This window comes from Danio aesculapii, chromosome 16, assembly GCF_903798145.1.
Source record: "Danio aesculapii chromosome 16, fDanAes4.1, whole genome shotgun sequence".
NCBI classification, from domain to species: Eukaryota; Metazoa; Chordata; class Actinopteri; order Cypriniformes; family Danionidae; genus Danio; species Danio aesculapii.
In genome coordinates this window covers 5,154,734-5,177,351 of record NC_079450.1, presented here as the reverse complement: position 1 = coordinate 5,177,351, position 22,618 = coordinate 5,154,734, and the positions used below count along the sequence as shown (strand labels likewise).

Genomic DNA, 22,618 nt, shown 5'->3' with positions numbered 1-22,618 from the left:
CAAAACATTTTACGGCAATAAACATTTTCACAATTCAAAGCGTGTGATTGTATAACAATAATTTTAAAAGTAATAAATTACAAAAAAAACTATATTTGTAAAGAGTAAATGAAAACAAATTTTCTTAAAGATGCAGAATATAACTTTGACACCCAGTGGTTGAACTAGGTATTGCACTCCTGGTTCAAAACGCATGCAAGAGCAGGTTGCCAGATTGACGACACCAACAGCGTGCCTGACTATCGAGTCTAAAGGCTGGTTTAAGGTTGATTTAAACTGTGTTACAAATATAAGCAAACATTCATAAACATTCCTAGCCAATCTAATAAATGTTGGAGACATCCTCGTTACATAAACGCACTTCAGCAGCATTTATTTAAGAGTGCACAAAAAAATATATATTTGACGGGGCGTGCAAAAATTGTGTGCACGAGCAGAGGAAGTCGGGGCACAAGCAGAGATCCGCATGCTCTTATTACATAAATGCGATCTCGACTTGTAATACTGTGCTCATGACATTTGTCATTGAAATAACGCCATTGGTAGTTGATGGATCGGTGTAAAAGGTTGCCACCACAGCTGGAAAAAATCCTACAGGAAACACTGAGATAGTTCACCTCCGATCTGGAAAATAAAATAAACTGGTTGGAATTGAACAATAGAACTGTGACTCAGTACAAACCAACAATATCAGTGATTCAGCATCTACTTTTAATAATGTTTTAGAGGTTTAATATGTATTAATTAAATTATAAACCTTTCCATTTTATAGGAGTGCAGTGAGTGCACTATTCTGTGCTTCTAAATGGCTGTATTTCAATTTCTGTCATGTTTCGTCTGGTGCAAACAGCCAAATTTGCTCATCACTGCAAATCTCCCCTTACTTACAGTGTTGTTAAGACACAGAGTCACAATGTAACCTGCTCACCTAATGTTTACATTCGTAATATTTATATTTTTTGCTAATTAATAACCAGCTCATGTGAAACTCTGAATCTTCATCTCCTTTTAGAATCTGCTACTGTCCACCGGAGGTCACATTTCGGTCACAGCCGCACGCTTTGAGAGCTTTCATGACTGAATGAATCAAATAGACAGTTTTCCACCAAGGCAAACCGGAGTGCTGGATATTACGTAACGCATATTTTCAAAGCAGAATATCTGACTTCTGAAACAAGAATGTTCACTTCGCATGTTTCTTAAATATGTGCAAACATAGCGTACATACAGCACCTTTAGATAAAAACATTATACAACACATTATCATAAGAAATTTACTTGAGATATCAAAAAGTGCAAAAAAAAAAAAAAAAACTGAAATTAATATAATGCGTTCATGCTATAAAGTATATATAAAACTTGACAGGAATTTTTCAATACTACAGTAACCCATTCTCAAGGGTCTCAGAATGCATCAGTCTATGGAGATTACAGTGTTTACTTGGGCATCTAAAACTCCACATTTATAACCCTCTTAGTTGCTGACATGATCTTCAGCTGGTTAAAACTCTAATGGCAGACGGCTGCTTCTCACTCAGGGCTGTTTATGCTAATGAGGGAGAGATGGTCACTAATGGGCGGGGCTTTCTCGCTCTTATGACGCATACAAAGGGAGAATGTCAATCAAAGTGTTTCTGCAGACTATTTTTATCAAGTGTGAATAAATAACTTTCACCATACTAACTTTTACCATATGAAGCTGGTTATATTCACACACTGCTGCCACACTTTAAAACTGTGTTTAAACCCCTTACAAAAGTGATTTTTGCGTAATAGTTCCACTTTAAGACGACAACCCAATGCGTCAAAACACAAGCTGTCTGGCTTCCCCAGCATCATCTAACAAGACTCTAGTAAAGAGACAGAAGTTTACTGAAGGTTCAGTCTAGCGTTACCCAGCAAATGGTCTCTGTGATCCGTCTGTGTTAAATGAATGTCAGGCTCAGAGTGATTCATCCTGGTTTGACTCATAACCGCTGCTGAACAGGCCAGTCTTCAAAGTCATGGTTTAAGAAAAACAGGACTTGCTGTGAGAAACTGGCGAGGGTCAGACTGAATCATTACCTGCTGCGGTTAATAGAGCACACACACATCCGCATCCAGGACTAAAAACCTAATAAAAAAATTGATTTCCGGGCGATAACATAAAACCTCAATTAAGTTGTAGCACAAACCTCTTTTCTTGAAGGGTTTATAAGTTGCTCTGCCATTTTAATTTTACAGAATGTTATATGATTGTTTGTGCATGCAAAATTTGCGGGAAGAAATGTTGAGAAATTAAAATTGTAAAGACATTTATGATAACAAAGATTTCGATTTCAAACAAACTGTACTTTGAGTTTCTATGTAAGGATCCTGTAAAAAAAATAATTAATAATAATAATAATAATAATAATAATAATAATAATAATAATAATAATAATAAATAAAAATCACTGTTTCTACAAAAATACCAAGTACAACAACTGTAATACAACTCGAGTAGAAGAAAAATATAGTAAAGAAATAAATGATTCTTTAGCTGTAAAGAATAAAGTAATGATGAAAATCAGCTTATTAATACAGAAATAAACTAATGTACGGTAAAATATATTGGGCACAAAAACATTCAGTGGTTTTTTATTTCATACAATAAGTACACTCAAAATGCATGCAAGTTATTTATACATCATTATACTTCATGATTTAATTATATAACAAAAACAAAGTACACAATATTGTAGCGCCTCAAAATCAATTTAACAAATCAGTGTTTTAAATTCATATATTAATTGTCCAATTTCATAATGAACAGAAAAAATTTTACGCTTCTCAATTGACACATAAATGGAAAAAAATGAACAATTACAATGACTTTTTATTTTAAAGTGAAAGTGCATTACAATTATAAATACTTAAGTACATAATAGAAATTATCATTATTTTTTTATGTAATAGTGTATATATATGAAGCAAATAAACAACAATACAATAGTAATAAAATACATAAACAGAAAATAAGTATAACAATCAATAAAACAATTTAAAAAAAACAACCAAACAAAAGCCAAGCAAAGACCAAACAAAGCAAAAAACAACGCAGCAAGACAAAAACAAAACCAAACTAAAACCAAAATAAATAAACAAAAAAAGACAACAAGACAAACCAAAGAATAAATATAAATCAAACCAAGCAAAAGCCAAATGCAACAAGACAAAAACAAAACCAAACCAAACAAACATCACAACAAGACAAAACCAAACAAAAACCAAAACGCAACAAGAAAAACAAAAACCAAACAAAAATCAAACCAAAAACAACCAAACAAAAGCCTAATGCAACAAGACCAAAAAAAAAAACACAAGACAAAAACAAACCAAAACCAAACAAAAACAAACCAAAACCAAACGCAACAAAAAAACAACCAAACCAAGCAAAAGCCAAATGCAACAAGACAAAACCAACCAAAAAAAAAAAACCCGAACCAACCCAAACCAAAAAAAAACAAGACAAAACCAAACACAAGACAAAAACAAACCAAAACCAAACGCAACAAGACAAAAACCACCAAACAAAATTCAAAAACAAAAACAAACCAAGCAAAAACAAAAACAAAAACCAAATGAAAAAAAAAACACCACAAGACAAAAACTAAACACAACAAGACAAACCAGAAGCCAAGCCCTCTTTGACTAGTTGACTAGACTAGTTGTACCATAATATTGTCATAGTGTGACTCATCTTGAGTAAACAAATGGGGGGAAAAAAAAAACCTTTCCAGAAGCAGGCAGCTGAAACTGTGGGTGCTCACTGTTGCATGTCTATTCTGCCATGAAGCCGATTCCCTTTTCACCTGGTGGGCCTCTAAACAGCAGACGCGGGCCGCTCAGAGAGACCCCCGGCTTTCATACGCAGCCAGACAAACAGGGGGGTCCGAAACTCCAGACGACTGAGTCTTTGTCATGGAAATCCCCCAGCCTCTATTAGACTGATAGCGATGTGATTTTACACCAAACGCAGACTTACGGATGTCTGCACACACTCTGCTGCATGCATTTGGATTAGAGCTGCACAATATATCGCTTCAGCATCGATATGTGTTCCGCAATAGTCACATCACAGCATGTGTAATGTTGAGTATTACAGTTGATCAGCACAACAGTTTAAAGTACACATGAAATCAAAACTGACCATATTGATTTTGTTCGCTCACATCGCTAGTTTTATGGTGAACAATTCATCTGTGCATGTCATAAAGAAAAATAATAATATTGCTTGCCCTTGTAATCTTTATTGAAATCTAAAAACGCACTTCCTGTTAGTTTTCAGTTAAAGTGCCAGATTACATGCCTGAGGTATTGGGCGTGTCTAACATAATTAACCACGCCCCTCCAGCTGTGAGTTGACTATACAGTTTTACTACATCCAATCAGATCGCAGTTGAAAAAACCAAGCAATGCCCACCGTTTTCTCATATAATATTCAGTTTTCCTAGAATTTCACAATGCAAGAAAAAATAAACAAAAAAACTAGTAGTAGTCGCAGCTTCTGGTTTATGCAAACTTTAAATGATAAACATTTACTCTATTATATGGTTAATGTTTAAGGCCTGTGGCCAGGGGTGTGCACTGTATCAGTGCCGAGCAATAGCACGTTACTATTAATGTGTTATTGTAATGGCATTACTTTTGATAGTACCTAATACTGTAACGCATTATTTTTTAAATGTATTACCTCTGTTATCGTTACAATACGATGCGTTTGTCTGTTACTTGGTAAACTAATTAATTTTGGCAGCAGTTTAGCCAATATCTTCCTGTTTACAGCGGCGACGCATTGTGGGATTGGTGGATGTCAACCAACCACTGTAAGGTTGTGAGGTGCGCGCATAGTCAGCGGAGGTCTGCAATGTGGCGCCAGGCGAAAGTATAAATCAGCAGAGTGGACGCTTTGCGTACAAAGTGCCAGACTGGACAAGTCAAGCGAAAGGAGAGAGACTGGGTGCGCACGAGAGAGGCCCAGTGTGCTCGAGAGACAGAGAGACTATTAACGTTACTATTATTAATTACTATTACTAATACTACTATGTTGTTTTAAATAAATAAGCACACATTTGTTATCTGTATAACAAAATTTACTAATTTAGTAGACACAGTGACACATTTCTGATATATTTCAGAACACGTTATTTAAATGTACAGTGTTATATTGCTCAGAAAAATTCAGTTTTTTGGGGGGTGGGGGGGTATTGTTTTATACTTTTATAGCTGTTATACAACAGCAGATTTTGCTTTTTAAAGATACTCCGCTTACTTCCAATAGGTTGCTGACATACCACATTTAATGTGTGGTTATTTTGAAAATGGCCAATAGATTTCACGTTTGAGCAGCTGTTACGTTTTTATTTCGTTTAAATCGCATATAATGTATGGTTGTCTATAACAGCAGTTTTTTGGTGTTGAGTGTCATCAAATTGATTCTGAATGATAGTTCAGATTACTTTTATTTATTTCATAAAGGTTTTGTGTTTGTTGTATATTATTGCTATTTTCATACTTGAGCGGTAAAAAAAAACATGTTTAAGGTTTAAATACAACAACTTTTATGACGCTGAAGCAACTTTAGTTTTTGCTTTTTTGTTTAGGTATATTTTAATCAGCTGGTTTATAACCTTGTAATATTTTTTCTTTTTGTACTGCTGGTCTGACTTAAACAAAAAGTAATTTTTATGTATTAATTTCATAAATTAATACTAGTTTAAGTCGGTCTTGTGTGTTAGTGAGAACACAAATTAATTAAAACTGTAAAGCTGATCAACAGTATATTTTCCGTGCAGCACTGATAATCAATAAAGCAATTGATTAAGTTATTGAGTTTTATAGATAAAGGTCTGTGGTTTTGCTTGCGATGACTTTATCTTGCTGGAGTTTATAGTCATTTAACTTTACTTCAGGACACATTAATGCCGCTCTGTAGGTCTATTAGAGACATTCATAAATATTCCTAGCAAATCTAATAAAATGTTGTAGACATCCTCGTTACATAAACGCACTAAAATCACACTTCAGCAGCATTCATTTAGGAGCTGACAAGAAAATCTGCACTCGAGCAGCGTATATTTGAGGCAAGACGTTTTGCACGTACAGAGGAAATCGGTGCACAAGCAAAGAGATTCGCGTGCTCATTTTACATAAATGCAATTTCAGCTTGTAATACTGCGCTCACGACGTTTGTCATTGAAATTATGCCATAGATAGTTGGAAGATCTGAGTAAAAGGCTGCCGCCAAAGCTGGAAAAAAAAAATCCTAGAGGAAACACTGATGATGAAATATATTAATGGAAAATCTATTTCATTAACCTAAAAAACAATATATATATAATAAAATAAACATTACAAAATTATTAATAATAATAATAATAAAAAAATGATAATAATAATAATTAAAAATAAATAAATAAAATGAATAATAATAAAAAAAATTTAAAAATATTTAGGTTATTTTTAAGAAATAAACTTGCAATGAATGTTATTTTACTTTGATTTGAATGAATTCCATGCAGTAAAGGACATGCAAACACTGCAAAATATTTTGATATGAATGGAAACAGATTTTTTATATATAATTTAAATATTAGCAAAATATCTGCTAATATAGTAATGGAAAATAGACAATAAATAAATAAATAAATAAATAAATAAATAAATAAATAAATAAAACTAAATGCAAAACAATTTAGGTGCTTTTTGAAATCAACTATGAACTAATGTTTTCAGCTCAGCTGCACCTCTAGTTATTCTGCATTTACTCGGACCAAATTTGTGCCTGAATGCTTGAACATTTTCTAATTTGATCATTCATATTCTGACTCTCCAGAAAACCATAAAGCACTGTCTAGTCCACTTTTATCATTGCTCACTTGTATTTCTCTATGCTTGTAATTAATTTCTTATATTTATACTCCCCTACATAAATCACCAAAAACAATTATTTCCAAATAGAGTTATTTAAGCCATCAGGAGAAATTTTATTAAATCGCAATACACAGCTGAAGTCAGAATTATCGCAGGAAAACTACATATTGCGATGTCAGATTTTTCCAATATCCTGTTCAGCCCTGATTTGGATTCAGAGCCAGGCTGGAGGGAGTGACGAGGAGATTCTTAGGAGGTTTCGGAGGGGGCGGAAGAGGCGGCATTGAGGCCAGAGGACGATGCGTTTCATCCTCCGCACATGCAACCACACACTGTACTCTGCCAATGAGTCATTACGCCACACTTCCTTGACTCTGGTCTCGGGGGCAGAGCTTATTTTCACACTGCCGCCACCCACTCGTGAACATACGTGCACCACTCACGCTCTCGCTCTCATAGCGTCATCAGTGTCGAGAGGAAAACGTAGACAAGCATCAAGAGCACTCAGATAAAGGAGGGAGAGAAAGCAAGAATGAGAATGTGGAAAGCTGAATAGGCTTGTCGTAAGAAAATGTTTGGCTTTTGTGAATGCTGGACGTCAAACTAGATGAAAAAAAGAAAGCGTATCAATAGAACAAATAGTACAGACTCTATAAAAAAGAAATAGCTTTTCCTATAAATTATTTGGACAGTGTTTTTTAATTTACAGCATATTGCAGTGAACATCATCTCAGATAAACAGAACTCATAATAATAATAATAATAATAATAATAATAATAATAAATAACATTAACAAAATAACAAATTTAAAAGTAAATAAAATGTAAATAATATAAAATAAATAAAAATATAAAAAACAACTAAATAAATAAATAAATAGGGAAATAAATGAAAAAAATACAACAAAATAAATGAATGAATTAATCAATTACATAAATTTTAAACATATACAATAGGTAATAAAGAAAATAAATTAAATTATAAATAAAATATAATAAACAAATAAATAAATAAATAAATAAAATGTAACATTTAAAAATGAAATGGAAAAAAATAAAATAAAAAGTTAATAATATAAAATAAATAAAAATAAAGTATTTCAAAAACAAAAATACAATAAATAAAAATAATAAACTAAATTTAAAGCTATATTTAAATAATAAATGTTCATTTAAAAAAAATAAGAAAATAGTTTTTATAAAAAAAATAACAAATACATAATAACATATAATTTTAAAAATAAAATAAATTAAAAATAAAAATAATTAATTAAAATATTTTAAACAAATACAATTACAATTATAAATAAATAATTAAATGCAAAATAAAACAAGTAAATTATAAAACAAAATATAACATTTAAAATAAAGTTAATTATAAAATAAATAAAAAAGTATTTTAAAAACAAAAATACAATAAAATAAATAAATAATAATAATATAATAAATACCATTTTGTTTATAAAAATTACCTTAAAAAATCTAAATAAATAAATAAAATATAATATAATATAATAAAAACATAATATAATAACAAAATAAAACAATAGAATAGAAAAAATTTAATTAAAAAATAAAGTCCACATTGTTTTTTGGGACGCCAAACTATTCAAATTAATTTACATCAGTATTTATGCACTTTTCTAAAATACATTCACCTCAACACTTGACACCATAGTTAGATCTCCAATAGCAGACCGTCACCCTAACCAACATATCTACCTTTCACTGGGTAAAATTAGAGTTCGATGTCAAAGGTGAGATCATTATGTTCTGAAAACATCAGTGTAGGAAATTACTCTGTAATTTGAACATCCTGTCATCAAAATATGGTCCGAGACTGCCTGCTTTAGATATGCTTAAAGGGATAGCTCATCCAAGAATTAAATCTGTCATGATTTCCTCATCTGTACAATATATCGTTTCAGCATCGATATCGCATTGTGATCATTCGCAATACTCAACATCTCATGTCCTGGATGTGTGTATTATAATTTATCATTTGCATGTCTTTTTGAGGCCTGATACTGGATTAGGATTGGAAAGCATTCAGGCCTAAAAAGCTGTGCCGATAGCAACTTTAATATCATTTAATTAATTACTGTACCTGAATACTGTCAAACTCGGAAATTAATAAAAACAGTTTATTATTATTTCAATTGTGAATTTTCTATATTGTATTTATCCATGAGCCTAATTTGTTTATTAGATTTTATTTAAAATGCATTACCCTACAAAAATCATCGCTATAAACCTAAAAGCATAAATTAATGTAAATAGACATATTCAAGTCATCTGGTGAAGTTGTATTCACATTACAATATAAAAATCACAGAACAAAATATCCAGTGAGCGGCAGTTCCCTGGGCGCAAATGCCTTGTTGATACCAGATGTCAGAGGAGAATGGCCAGACTGGTTCCAGCTGATAGAAAGGCAACAGTAAGTCAAATAAGCACTCGTTATAACCGAGGTCTGCAGAAGAGCATCTCTAAACACACAACACGTCCAACCTTGAAGCAGATGGCCTACAGCAGCAGAAGACCACACTGGGTGCCACTCCTGTCAGCTAAGAACAGGAAACTGAGGCTACAATTCACACAGGCTCACCTAGGGGTGGGCGATATGACCTAAAATTAATATGACGGTATTTTTCATCTTTTGAACGGTGACGGTATAATATCATGGTATTACTTTCAATAGCAAAATAAAAAACATCTCAAGGAAGAACGGACAAAAAGAAAGTCTCACTTCTATCACTCTTTAAAAGTTTTGGTTTGGGTCATTGTAAATGCTCAGTCTTGTTATGAGCTGATCTTCATTTCTCTGTGTTGGTGGAATAAAGCAGGCGAGTCCGCCGCACCAATTTATGAGCAGACAGAGCAGGATTCTCATGATGACCACCAGCGCAATTCCGCTCTTTGTTATGAGCCGTAGTTTCAGTGTAAACTTAGTAAAGGCGAGTTTCTTTGGCGATGATGTCTACAGTATTAGACTTTATATTTAGCGGATATTTGCGCTGAACACGCGGTGAATGCAACGCATCGAGATTCGGGCACCTTCTCCGAAAACACTCGATTGATCTCAGCTGGCGGATCAACATTTACCTCATGTCATGATCGCTGTCATCTGCGCCATTATTATTATTATTATTATTATTATAACTTTAGGTGAGGTTTGCAAACCTGTGCACTTTTCACTCTTCAGCCGTTTGCATTTCCTGCAGTAACAAAAGCTCCCTGTTATCTGACAGCGGGAAGCGTTGAGTGACTGACAGCTAATATGAACTAATACAGCGGCAGGGCAGAGCGATTCAGCAAGTTATTAGAGAAAATCAAATCAGATTGCACTACGACCATTATATTCAGACACACAAATGCTCCCAAATATATTATGAGGGCGCATAGATTAAATTTCGGGTGCACATGCTAACAAAGTGGTTGCAATTTCGAGCCCTGTAGTATAAGGACATGTATTCAGACCACAACTGAACGTTTGAAGAAAATTGAATGCCTTATTATTTAGAATTAGCTATTATTGATGTAAATGCAGCCGTTCAAGGCGCATAATTGATTTATTACGGTATTGACGGTATTAGAAAATCCATGTCGTGGCGCAATGTCACACCGGTGATGATTATGACACCGGTGTAACGCCCACCCCTAGGCTCACCAACATTTGTATTTGTTATTGTTGGATCATTTCTTACTTTACTTTTATGCTTACAAAAATGGCAAAAACAACATTAAAATAACGATACAGAAGCCCACAACATGATCATAAGCAGAGCAGAAGAAGCTGCGCAGGAGAGGTGGGCCGCGGAGCGATTAGATTACTCCAATCTCTGCTCCTTTCTACTGGCAAAACCAACAGTGTCCTCAGGTGACCCATAAACAGAGACTAAAGCGGGCAGGAATGACCACGTGGTGACCATGGAGACCGCCATTTACAGCGATTACAGCATCACACGCAGCCAGAGGACAACAGCGGAAACACGAAATGAAAGAAAACGAATGTTAATACCCTTGAAAGGTACGAGTAAGAGTGATGAGGAGTAATTCATCATTGGGCCGAGCTGCTGCGGTGAAGCTGAATCATTAATGCATTCACACTGTGCTGAGAGCTGTGAGCCCCACCAGCCACAGCAGAGACTGGCTGTTTGCACAGTAACACCGTGTCTACACTAGAAGAGACGGGCGCTGTGCTACGTCAGCTTGGGACGCAGAAAACACGTCATCTCAATGTTCAATAACCAGACGAATGAGAGGCGAGCTCAAGGCGAACATTGTGTATTAGTACAATTAGCTGAAAATAAAGACCTATTATAGGTTATGGTAATGTGTTCTTGAACATTCATTTCTGCACTTACGCTAACAGCACTGTGCTATAAATATTCTGCTAGTTACCAAAGGGGAATTGAAATAGAAAGATCAGGAATTCGAGTGATATTGGCTGATCAGTGTTTGGGTATTTGGATAATAAAATTCAGTATCTTTAAACTCTTGCTAATAAAATTAAATTAAATGACAAATTGTGTATGCTATGCTAATGTGAGGCAGTGATTACAGCTGGCATTATGGCTCAGTGGTTAGCACTGCCGCATCACAGTAAGAAGGTCACTGGTTCAAGTCCCTGCTAGGTCAGTTGGCAGTTCTGTGTGGAGTTGGCATGTTCTCCCAGTGTTGATGTGGGTTTCCCCCACAGTCCAAACACATGCGCTATAGGGGAATTGGAGTAACTAAATTGGCCGTAGTGTGTGTGTGTGTGTGTGTGCGCGTGTGTGAGAACTGTAAGAGCGAGTTTTCCCAGTACTGGGTTGCGGCTGGAAGGCCATCTGCTGCATAAAACATAAGCTGGAATAGTTGGTGGTTCATTCCGCTGTGATAAAGCAACTAAGCCGAAGGAAAATGAACTAATGAATGAATGTTTATGTGACCTTGAACATTCATTCTTCTACTAACACTGACAGCACTGTGCTAAAAATATTCAGCAAGTTAGCAAAGAGGAATTCAAATTGATATATCAGGAACTAGATCGATATTGGCTGATTAGTGTGTTTAAATATTGGTTATTTAGATAAAAATAAAATGCAGCCTTTATCTAAGCTCTTGGGAAAGGGAATAAAGCAGTGCTAGTCATTCAAAATGAAATGCAAAACTCTGTTATATGAAAACAACATCACTACTTGCCTTTGAACTGAAGTTCTACGATTAATACCATTAAAATTAAATCAAATTATATATATATATATATATATATATATATATATATATATATATATATATATATATATATATATATATATATATATATATATATATATATATATATATAAATTAAATAAAACATTTTTACAATTAACAGTTAAAATTAACAATTTTTACTAAAATAAATAATAAAAGCTGCACTGAAAACTAGCTGAAATTTTCATGTTTTATTTATATTATTTTAAGCAAATGTTTTGAAATAGCTAAAATATAAGTCAAATGAAATAAATTAATAAATATAAATACAAAAAAATGTACATATTACAAATACAACAATTATAACAAAACCTTAAAATGAGCATTTTAACACAAACTGAAATTGGCTTAAGCTGAATTTAAACAAAACTGAAATAAATGAAAACAGAAAAGTAAAAATATAATTTTATAATATAAATAATAGTAAAATAGCATTAGCCACAAACCTGACTGAAAAAGAAAATAAATATAAAATTCAATGAAATACAAAATAAAATTAATTAATTAATAATTAAATTAAATGAAAACTAAGACTGCACGATAGCAGAAAAATCTGACATTGCGATAATCTGTTTCGTTGTGATAAATATTGCAATACGAATATAATTTCACCAGATGATTTGAATAGCTCTACAGTGGTCCCTCGCTATAACGCGGTTCACTTTCGTGGATTTATTAGTACAATTTGGCATGCTTTTTTTTTTTTTTTTTTTTTTACAGCGCATTGTATGCTGGATCACTGTCGATCAATCTCCTGTGTCTCCTGTACACTACAGAATGCGTCCAGCTTGTCAAATTAACACAAAACTTCGATTGCTAGCAGAGCGAGTTTCAAGGATGCAAAAAGGGTTGTAACTGTTCGCAGCAAGACCATCGTAACGGAGGTCGCACACCGGATGTGCCAAGAAGGTCAAGAAGTGCCACGCGTTTTAGAATTGTAAACATAGGTTTATATTATGGTACGGACACAGACACCGCAAGTCGTAGCTATCCTCAGCACCCAGCTACGAATCAGAAGACTGTTTCTGCCATGCCAGAGCGCCATCTGAATAGTTTCATTTTAAATAACATGCGAATGTGCGCGTCTGGTGTGCGATACTTCCAACTGTCATATGCTCTAGCGCATGTTGACTACTTTGTGGAATTTGCCTATTGAGGGTTATTTTCAGAATGTACCTAGGGACCACTGTATTTGGAAAGATATCATTCATTTAGAGATCGACTGGGATGATTAAGTCTTCTATGCGGTACATCTGCATAAGATATAATACATTTAAAAGCATATAAATACAACAAAGCAACAATAAAAAAGTTAAATAAAAGGTTTTCTGTAGAGTCAAAAAGCATTCAATTACAGAGATTGAACAATCAAATGTAAAACAACATGGTCATTACTGCAGCTTAATAATACCTTCATCTTTTAATCATTAATAAATAATGCAAAACTGCGATGTGAATATTACGCACACACACAATGCGATATCGATGCTCAAACAATATTATTGTTCAGTCCTAGTTTGAATGAAGCTTGCCAGAAGAATTTACAGCTATAACACCCTAACTGATGACCATCCAATCTGGTCAGTTTCCATATATTCATTGCTAAAAGCACTACTGTACTCCGAGTTCTCTACCTCTCAAGTGAAATACAGCAAACACACACTCACTCAAACATTCACTCTCTTTCTCTCTCTCACAAACACACACACACACACACAATACAGCTGTTGTGAGTCTAATCCACTGAGGCTTGGGTTGTGGGAACAGGCTGAGAGCTCGGCGGTGCGACACAATGGCGTCAGTCACAGCACCGGGTTCAGACGCACCGAGTGACAGATCACTGATGGGAGGCTGAAGCGTGTGTATATCCCTGCATATGTACAGTTGTCAAACCGACAGACACCATAGGGCTGCACAATATATCATTTCAGCATTGATATCGTAATGCATGTAGGCATGGGCCGGTATAAGATTCTGACAGTATGATAACCTTGGACAAAAATCTCACGGTTTCACAGTATCATGATTACTACTCTAAAATATATTCTTTTTAACAGTCTGGGTAAAAAACAACAACTCTTTACCCCTTTCAACAAAATATTTTTTATTTTGTGAAAGATTTATTATATTTTGGAGCAGTAAACACGTCAGGCTATATAATTCAAACGAATCATTGACAGTCTTCATTGGTTTCAAAAACACAGGTTTCTTTACTATTTAAAACGGCATCTTTGAACATTTTTTTGCTGAAGATACTGTTGTCCTAAAAAAAAAATGTAAATAAAAAAAATTTTACACACACACCTTAGGAATGGCATTGCAGAAAATGTTTAAAACCTTGACTTTTCCAAACCGCGGATACCTTGAAAACGGTTCTCGTCCTATACCCAAATGTGAGTGTCCACAATAGTCACATCGCAGGATATGCAATGTTGAGTTGGGATTATAGTCGATCAGCACAACAGTTAAGAATACATGAGATTTGTGGAGTACCAATTACAGAGTGAAATCTATCAGTTTAAAAGACTGGGGCTGGGTAATATTACAAAAAGAATAATCATGTTTTATATCATTCGATAGCGATAATTAATGAATATTTTTAACGATCCATTAAAGAATATTAGGATTTAAGCACTTTATATTAAATTTACCAACATTCCTAAGGCAAACAGTTTTAATAGTCAAAATATTGTTTAATATAATTATAATAAAATAAACAGTGTTAAAGAGAGTCTTAAAATTACAAAGTGTGTGCAAAAGTAAAGCATAAATACTGAACAATCAACGCAAACTTTAAAGTAGATCCAAATCTGTAAGCTGTCAAAAATAATGACACAGTAAACGTCAAACAAAATAAATGATAATCAAATCTGAGATTTTGGTTCGAGCCTCAGCTGGGTCAGTTGGCATTTCTGTGTGGAGTTTGCATGTTCTCCCTGTGTTTGCGTGGATTTCCTCCGGATGCTCCTGTTTTCACCACAAGTCAAAACATGTGCTATAGAGCAATTGGGTAAACTATATTGTCCGTAGTCTATGTGTGTGAATGGCAGTGTATGGATATTTCCCAGTAATGGGTTGCAGCTGGAAGGGCATCCGCTACGAAAAAATAAAATGGATAAGTTGGCGGTTCATTCCGCTGTGGTGACCCCAGATTAATAAAGGGACTAAGCCGAAAAAGAAATTAATAAATGAAATCTGAACTTTCAAGTGAAGGATGACTATGACTATAATAAACCCTATGCTAAAAATTCTTTCAGATGGGGTGCTAGTGGCTGGGATGCACAAGAAAAGAAACCAAAAAGCCACTCTGGAGACATCCTTCCATCCTTTTTAATTTACAATCTCCTCACTGCTACTAGCCACCGCACTTAAATTCACATGTGTTGTTATTCTGACCTGAAGTGACAAGCGCGAGTACGTGGTTTCTTTCACCATCACAATAGGCTTTGCACTCGCACTCCCCTGGCATCTCTTATAACCAAGCAACCATCAATCGCTTTCTTAGAGGATGACAAGTTTATGGAGAAAAGTAAAAAACACTGCAGTGTTTCGGTGTGCTGTGTTTGTCTAATTAGTCTGCTGTTATTACTAAAATGTGTATATTCCATGCAAAGTGTGAAGCAGACTATTTAGTTCTACTTACATAAATCACGATGTGCTCGCAGCAGAAGTTCAGATGTTTTTAACCAGGTGTGCCTGGAAAATGCGCATGAGACACATATGCGCTGCTTGCACAACGTGCCAGTCGCTCCCATACGCACATCATGCAAGTCACGTGTCTCCATTGGAAATGACAAACTGACACCCTAAACTTATAGTCTTTATATCGAAACTTTTTTAATCGTTATTGATGATGGTGTTCGGTCAATAAATACAGATACCGATTTTATCATCCAGTCCTAGTTTAAGGCATTCAAACACAAATAAAGTAGATTTGTAACTTTAATAAAGAGTATCTATACTGAATTATAAATATAGTGAAGACTATACATGGTGTTATTTTACATATTAGTTATTTTCTGTACCTGAATACTGTTCGAAACTACAAAACAATAAAGCACTTTTTATTTAACTTTTTTTAATAATGTTTGCTTGCAAATTGTTTATTATTTTTTTATGTATTATTCACACCCTTACAAATCATCTTAATTAATCTAAATGAATTATTTCTTTCCAAATAGAGCAAATTCAAGCCATCTGGTGAAACTGTATTCATATCGCAATATATAAATCGTAGACAAACAAAATATCGCAATGTCAGATTTTTCCTATATCATGCAGCCCTATCTCAAGCTGTAGGCATTAAACAGCTCTCATATAGCCGTCTACATTGTAATGCAGAGATTGGGACATTTCGGCAGTTCTTTTGCATACAGTCTCTCTGAACTGCACAGCTGTAGGGCTGTTAAATATAACTCAAGGAATATTCAAAATGTTCTCATTAATAAAACATCTGCTCTGAAATGCTGAAAATGTTGATTTATGTGTTTTTTCCAAGCAGATTCTAGTTGAGATCCTGATTCCTCTTTTCAGGATCAACAACTCTTTTAGTATTATTCAAGGGGAAAATTTAGGAAATAAGAATATATATATATATTAATATTGCATGACTGTCCTGACTAGCTCGTCGCCAAATGGTAAAGTTGCACACCCAATCATAAGTTATTGTCATCCAATTCTTTTAACTGAAACAGACAGGTGGCACAAACATATTTTTATTATTAAACAATTCACTTTAATAGCACATTTATAACTAAATCTAAAATGCACTCACAACCCTCCTGTGATGTGGAAATGAAATTTAAAACAATTTTTGCTTCAAGTCAAATTTGGAAGTAACAACTCACACGAAATGTATTGCACAGTAGGACTGCACAATATTGGAACAATCTGACATTGGGATTTAGTTTTTCTGTGATAGACATTGCAATATTAATTTCAACAGATGAATTGAATCGCTCCAGATGGAAAGATTTCAATCATTTATATAGATTGGGATGACCAATTATTTTTCTATGCAGTGCATTTGCATAAAATGTATAAATGTACAAGCATTTATGAACACAGCAAAGACAACAAGTTAAATAAACAATGCGTTATGGTGTTCTGGAGAGTCTCAGTACTCAAAACAGTATTTAGGTCCAGAAATAAACAATCAAGCATAAAATAACATGGTCATCATTGTATAATATCAACAATTATAATATTTAAAAATGACCTTTATCCTTTAATCTTTAACTAACGAATAAATCCTGTGATCTGACTATTGCGGATACATTGTGACATCGATTCTTAAATGATATATTTTGCATCCCAATTGCACAGCAGTAAATGGCCCATTTCCACTGAGTGGTACGGTACGGTACGCTTTTATGGCCGCTTCCACTGTCAAAAGGCGTATTGAACCGTACCACTTTTTGGTCAACCTTTGCAAAGGGTACCAAGGGTAGCAAAAAAGAGTAATTCGGGTAGCAAAAAGGGTATTTAAACCCAAATAGGGACTAAATGTATGCTGCGTGTTTTTTTTTTTCTTTAATTGGTAACATATTGGTGACTGTAAGGGTCTGTATGTGTTCATATAGGTTGCAGTGGTTTATTTATTTCATATAATTGCAGGCTACTTCGTCATTGATCTGCAGTTATAATCAAATTGTGTTCATAGAAAAGTTAGTAATAAGGACTTAAACAGAAGAAGTATTCATGTGTATAAAGCATCTGTTTTGTGAGAAGTGCTTCTCATATGATATGTGAACGTACAGCATTTTCTTGAGCGAAAATGACGTCGTCTGAAACTTTGTCGTACACCACGCCACCAAAAGAGTACTATTGGCACCCTTTTAACAGTGGAAATGCAAGCCTGATAAAAGGGGACCCGTACCGTACCAGTCAGTGGGCACAGTCCATAATAGGGACTACAGGGTTAATAAATACTAGGGTTGGGCCGATAGATGATGCCATCGTCGATGGCCGACAGACAACACGATACTGAGCCGGCATCGCCGATCCTTCACCCCGCAAACCCGCTCGCGAAAAATACACACTAATAGGCCCCGTTTACACCAATATGGCTTAGATTTAAAATGGCATTTTAGAACGAAAATGATCCACATCCACACTGTGTTTTAACTAGCATTTCTGAACAGCCCTCCGTTCACTGAAAACGCACATCACGTGACCACACACACACATAGAGACACAGCCACACACGCGGTCATGCGCTCGTCTGAGCTCCAGAGAGCAGTGCACTTTATAAAGGATGTACCACTGGATCACGTCTCACTATAGTTGTTAAAGGTGATATTTAATTAATCTTGTCTCGATCTAACAACTCTTCTGTCTTCTGAATCTATCAGGTACAGTGTCACAGCGTCAGTACACTGCTTCAATCTTCACTTTCACACTTGTGCTTAGTAATTTTAGTGAAAACCTCAGATACTGTTGGTTGGTTCCTGTTGGTTTTGCACCTTTTTTACCGACCAAGTTTGTCGATGCCATTATAAGGACACAGATCACTCTGCCTATTCATGCCAGAGTGCCGCGGAAAAAGTGATTGACAGGTGGTAATTTGTGTGTAACTTATCTTTATTTATTTATTTTAAAACCAAGACCATGCGGGTCAGGTAGTTGAAACGGTAGGCTACAAATAATTTATTCAATATGAACTAATTATTCATAAATAATGAATTCACCTCCACCTATGACAACGATGCCATCGTTCCATCGCGATGTCGACCAATTTGGCATCGTAAGATGTCTAATGTGAACCATCGCCCAACCCTAGTAAATACATTGATAGTTCTCACAAGATTTAAGTAAAACAACACAAGAACTCTTTTAAATCATTGTAACTCAAACATAATGAAAGCAGTGAACTGCAGTTCAGAAGGTGAGTCAGATGTATTCAGTACCCACGATGAATGCTTTACAAATGATCTGGTTTAGTAAGAAAACGGACTCAGTCAATACAGGGGTTTTGCAGAGACAGAGGTTGGTCAGTATTTGCCAAGGTACATGGCAGAGGAAAACAGCCTGAATACTGACCACACCAAGAGTGTGGCTGATGAATAAGATCATTCTGGGTTAAGATTCCACCACAGCTAGGTGAAAGGCACCCTGTGTAGTTAACAGGCTTCATTTGCATCGCGCACAACAGGAAAAAGACAAATTATTACGCAAAATGGGGGCAATTAAAAGGTAAGACATCTGAAAAATCATTTGAGATGCTTTTGCAGAGTTGTAGTCTCTCTTTCTCTTGCCTCTTACGACCTAAATTCCCTCCACAGAGCCCCTTTGCCTTCCCCCAACTAACCTTCAAAGAAAAAAAGGCCCTAAAAGCCATAGAGGGCCCCATGTACACAGAGATTGCTAAGCCTCCATACATAACTGCCATGAACACATTCCCCAGGCTGACAGACCACTCCAGAGGGCCCGAAAACCTCTTCCTCATCCACCTTTTTCTACTTAATTTATGGCCTGTGCACTTTCAGGCAGCACTTCTTGCCATCATATGGAGCACAATGCCTTGCTGTGTCTCAAAACTGAAAATGAAACTGATACCAGAGTCATTATAGGTCAAATTGATATGTGCTCAAGATGATGGCCAATAGAATGATGCAGAATTATGAACGATCAATGATTTTAATGCGCTTCAGTGGGCTAGTGTACAGATATGGTCATTTTAAGGTTCCAATAACCATAATGCAGAATTATACTAAAGTATAAACAAAACAATAAATGCTCATTGGCTATTCATTGTTCTATTTCTCCTTTTTCATACAACAATAAAAATCATTCATGAACCGTCTACGAAGGTAAGCTGCTTTATTTACAAGACTAATCCTGCATGAAAGTGAAATAATTCTGGCAAAGAAAAGTTGAATGGTAATAACACTAAATAGCTTTTAACAAGAAAACAAAAAGCATAATAAATAAGCAAATATGTAAATAAATAAATAAATAAATAAATAAAATCCAGGTTTAAAAAAAATGTAACCATCAAAATTAATTAGTATTTTTAGACACGAATATGAGCAGTATGGTTTTAAAATTTCCATTTTTCATGAACATTAAATATTTATAATGAAAGTTATTAATTATGGTTCATACTGTCCAGTGAAGTTAATACAGGCAGCTTTACAAGGCCTTCGCTGAAAACAGTACAAAGTGAAAATATAAAGATTATACATTATATTTTAAACTAATGCATTTTTTCTGGAAACAATCTTTAATTATATAAAAATCCCAGCCTGGTATCATGAGGAAACGCAACCATTTTACATTTCCATCAGCTTAGTGGCTAAGTCTTACAAATTTGTACAATTTTAAAAAGGAGGTTTGGCAGCAAATCCCACCCCTAAACCATCATTGGGGGAGAAGCAAATCGTACTAAATTGTACGAATGAGATCGTACAAATCCATACGAATTTGCCAATAAATCAAAGTTACGAATTGATGCGAGATGGCGTTGAAAATCCAGGACACTCCAGTAAAAGAGGTTACAAATCTCAAATCTCGTTAAAATAAAGGTACCAACAAAATGTAAAACTTTCCTGGACTTCTTATAGTGTTTCATGTAAATCAGAGTGTATATACAGAAATCAGAGTGTGAAATTCAATACATTTTAAGTCCTTTTTCAAGACTCTTTCCATACATTTTAAGATCTTATAACCACTTTAGATTTCAACCAAAAACAGTGGTGAGATTTTAACTTGCATTAATATTTAGGAAATATACTGTAAGAAACTAATCCAAAACTAAAACATTATTCATATACTGAACAAAAATGATTAAATCTAGCTAATTCAGCAGGTTGGCGCTGATAGAACTGCAGAAATAATGGTGTTGCCTTGATTACTGGATTAAACAAAGCAGCATGATGTCAAACCTAGCAGGATATTTTTTAATTTCATACACTACACAGCATCCTGATATTCACATATTTAATTTAGGCAAACTTTTGTATACAACCACACATTGCATAATAAAAATTTTTAGAAAATGTAAAACCTTGCAAAATAGCATTTAAGACTTTTTAATACTTTAAGGGCCTTAAATTTTTCTATATTGATTTATCACTTTTTAATACTTTAAGACCCCGCGGACACACTGTAAATGAATACTGTTTTCAGAATATTAATAATAATAATAACAATAATAATAATAATAATAAATAAAATCACCCTTTTACTTCTCACTTTATCAGAAAAGAAATGTCTATTGACATTAGCTATGATTTTTTAACAGACATTTTGAATATTGTAGAAACAATTAAAAAACCATTTCCACCCCAGGGATTCAGAGCAAAATTGTGATTTCTTAAGATATTAATCAGTGGTCCTCAACCACTAAACTGGTACTGGTCCACACAAGAAATCATTAATTATTTTCGTTTTAAAATTTTCGGCATGATGCGCTTGTGCCTTCCAGACGCCTCCAGTTGAATGAATCCAACGGGTGCACTGTAAGTCACATGACAAGAATTGACCAATCAGCTCCAGCTTGTATGGAATATACACAATACGGAAAGACTAATTACCTCAGACCACCCAAAAACTGCAGCGCATTGTACTTTTTTCCATAAATAAACTTTGCAAAGTTTTGTCAGCTTATCTTCCTCTGAGAAAACGGTTGATGATCAATTAGCAACCTACAACCTACGAAACACTTTGATTTAACAATAATTTTGATGATAGACTCCGGCTCAGGCATTTCAGAATGATTAAAACACCATTTGTGACTGTGTGCAAAAAGATTGGTCAGCTGGTTAGTCCAGTTATCCAAACACAATATCTGCTGACGAAAAGTAACACATATTTGGTGCACTTAGAGATTTTTTTTTCCCCAGTATGTGTTTCCATCACTGTTTAAGAACAAAATACGTATATAATGCACATAAATAAATAGATGGAAATAGTAGCTATTCTGTTTTACCATCACACTCACTTTACTGGCAGTGTCACCACTATCCACAATACAAGTTTAAGGCAAGCTGCACTCACCATAGAAACCACCTATAGTATGTCATGTGCTTATACGCAGTGGGGGGGGGGATATATAGGGGCTATTGTTAAAACTCAAAGAAGAAGATGAAGAGTGCTTTGCCATGCCATCAAAGCACTGAAATCTCAATGCAGCATGCTGAGCACAAACTGTAAGCTACTAGGAAATCACTTTGATCATGAGGTGCTGAAGCAATCCTGACTTCATGTTCTCGAATGGTCTGAACAACGATATATGCAGTGCAGCCTGTGTGGGAAAACAACATCATTTTGTTTTGTACCCACCCACCTGTAGCATTACCTCGAAATGAGACATGACAGGGGCTTCCCCATGGCACTGACCCTCCTCACATTGGCGAAAGGAAACATCTGGTATTTTTAAACACCTTGAGTTATGCAATATTTAGCATCAAACCTAATAAAACTGAACAGGTTAGGTCTCTTCATGGTCAAGGACACTTTCTTTCCACCAGCAGAAATGGTT

The 22,618-nt window shown here is 34.7% G+C and overlaps 1 protein-coding gene across 1 annotated transcript in view; it reads right to left on the bottom strand.

The window, feature by feature from the left end:
• LOC130243438 (protein argonaute-3) overlaps positions 1-22,618 on the bottom strand; it is a 101,857-nt gene that overhangs the window by 72,969 nt on the left and 6,270 nt on the right.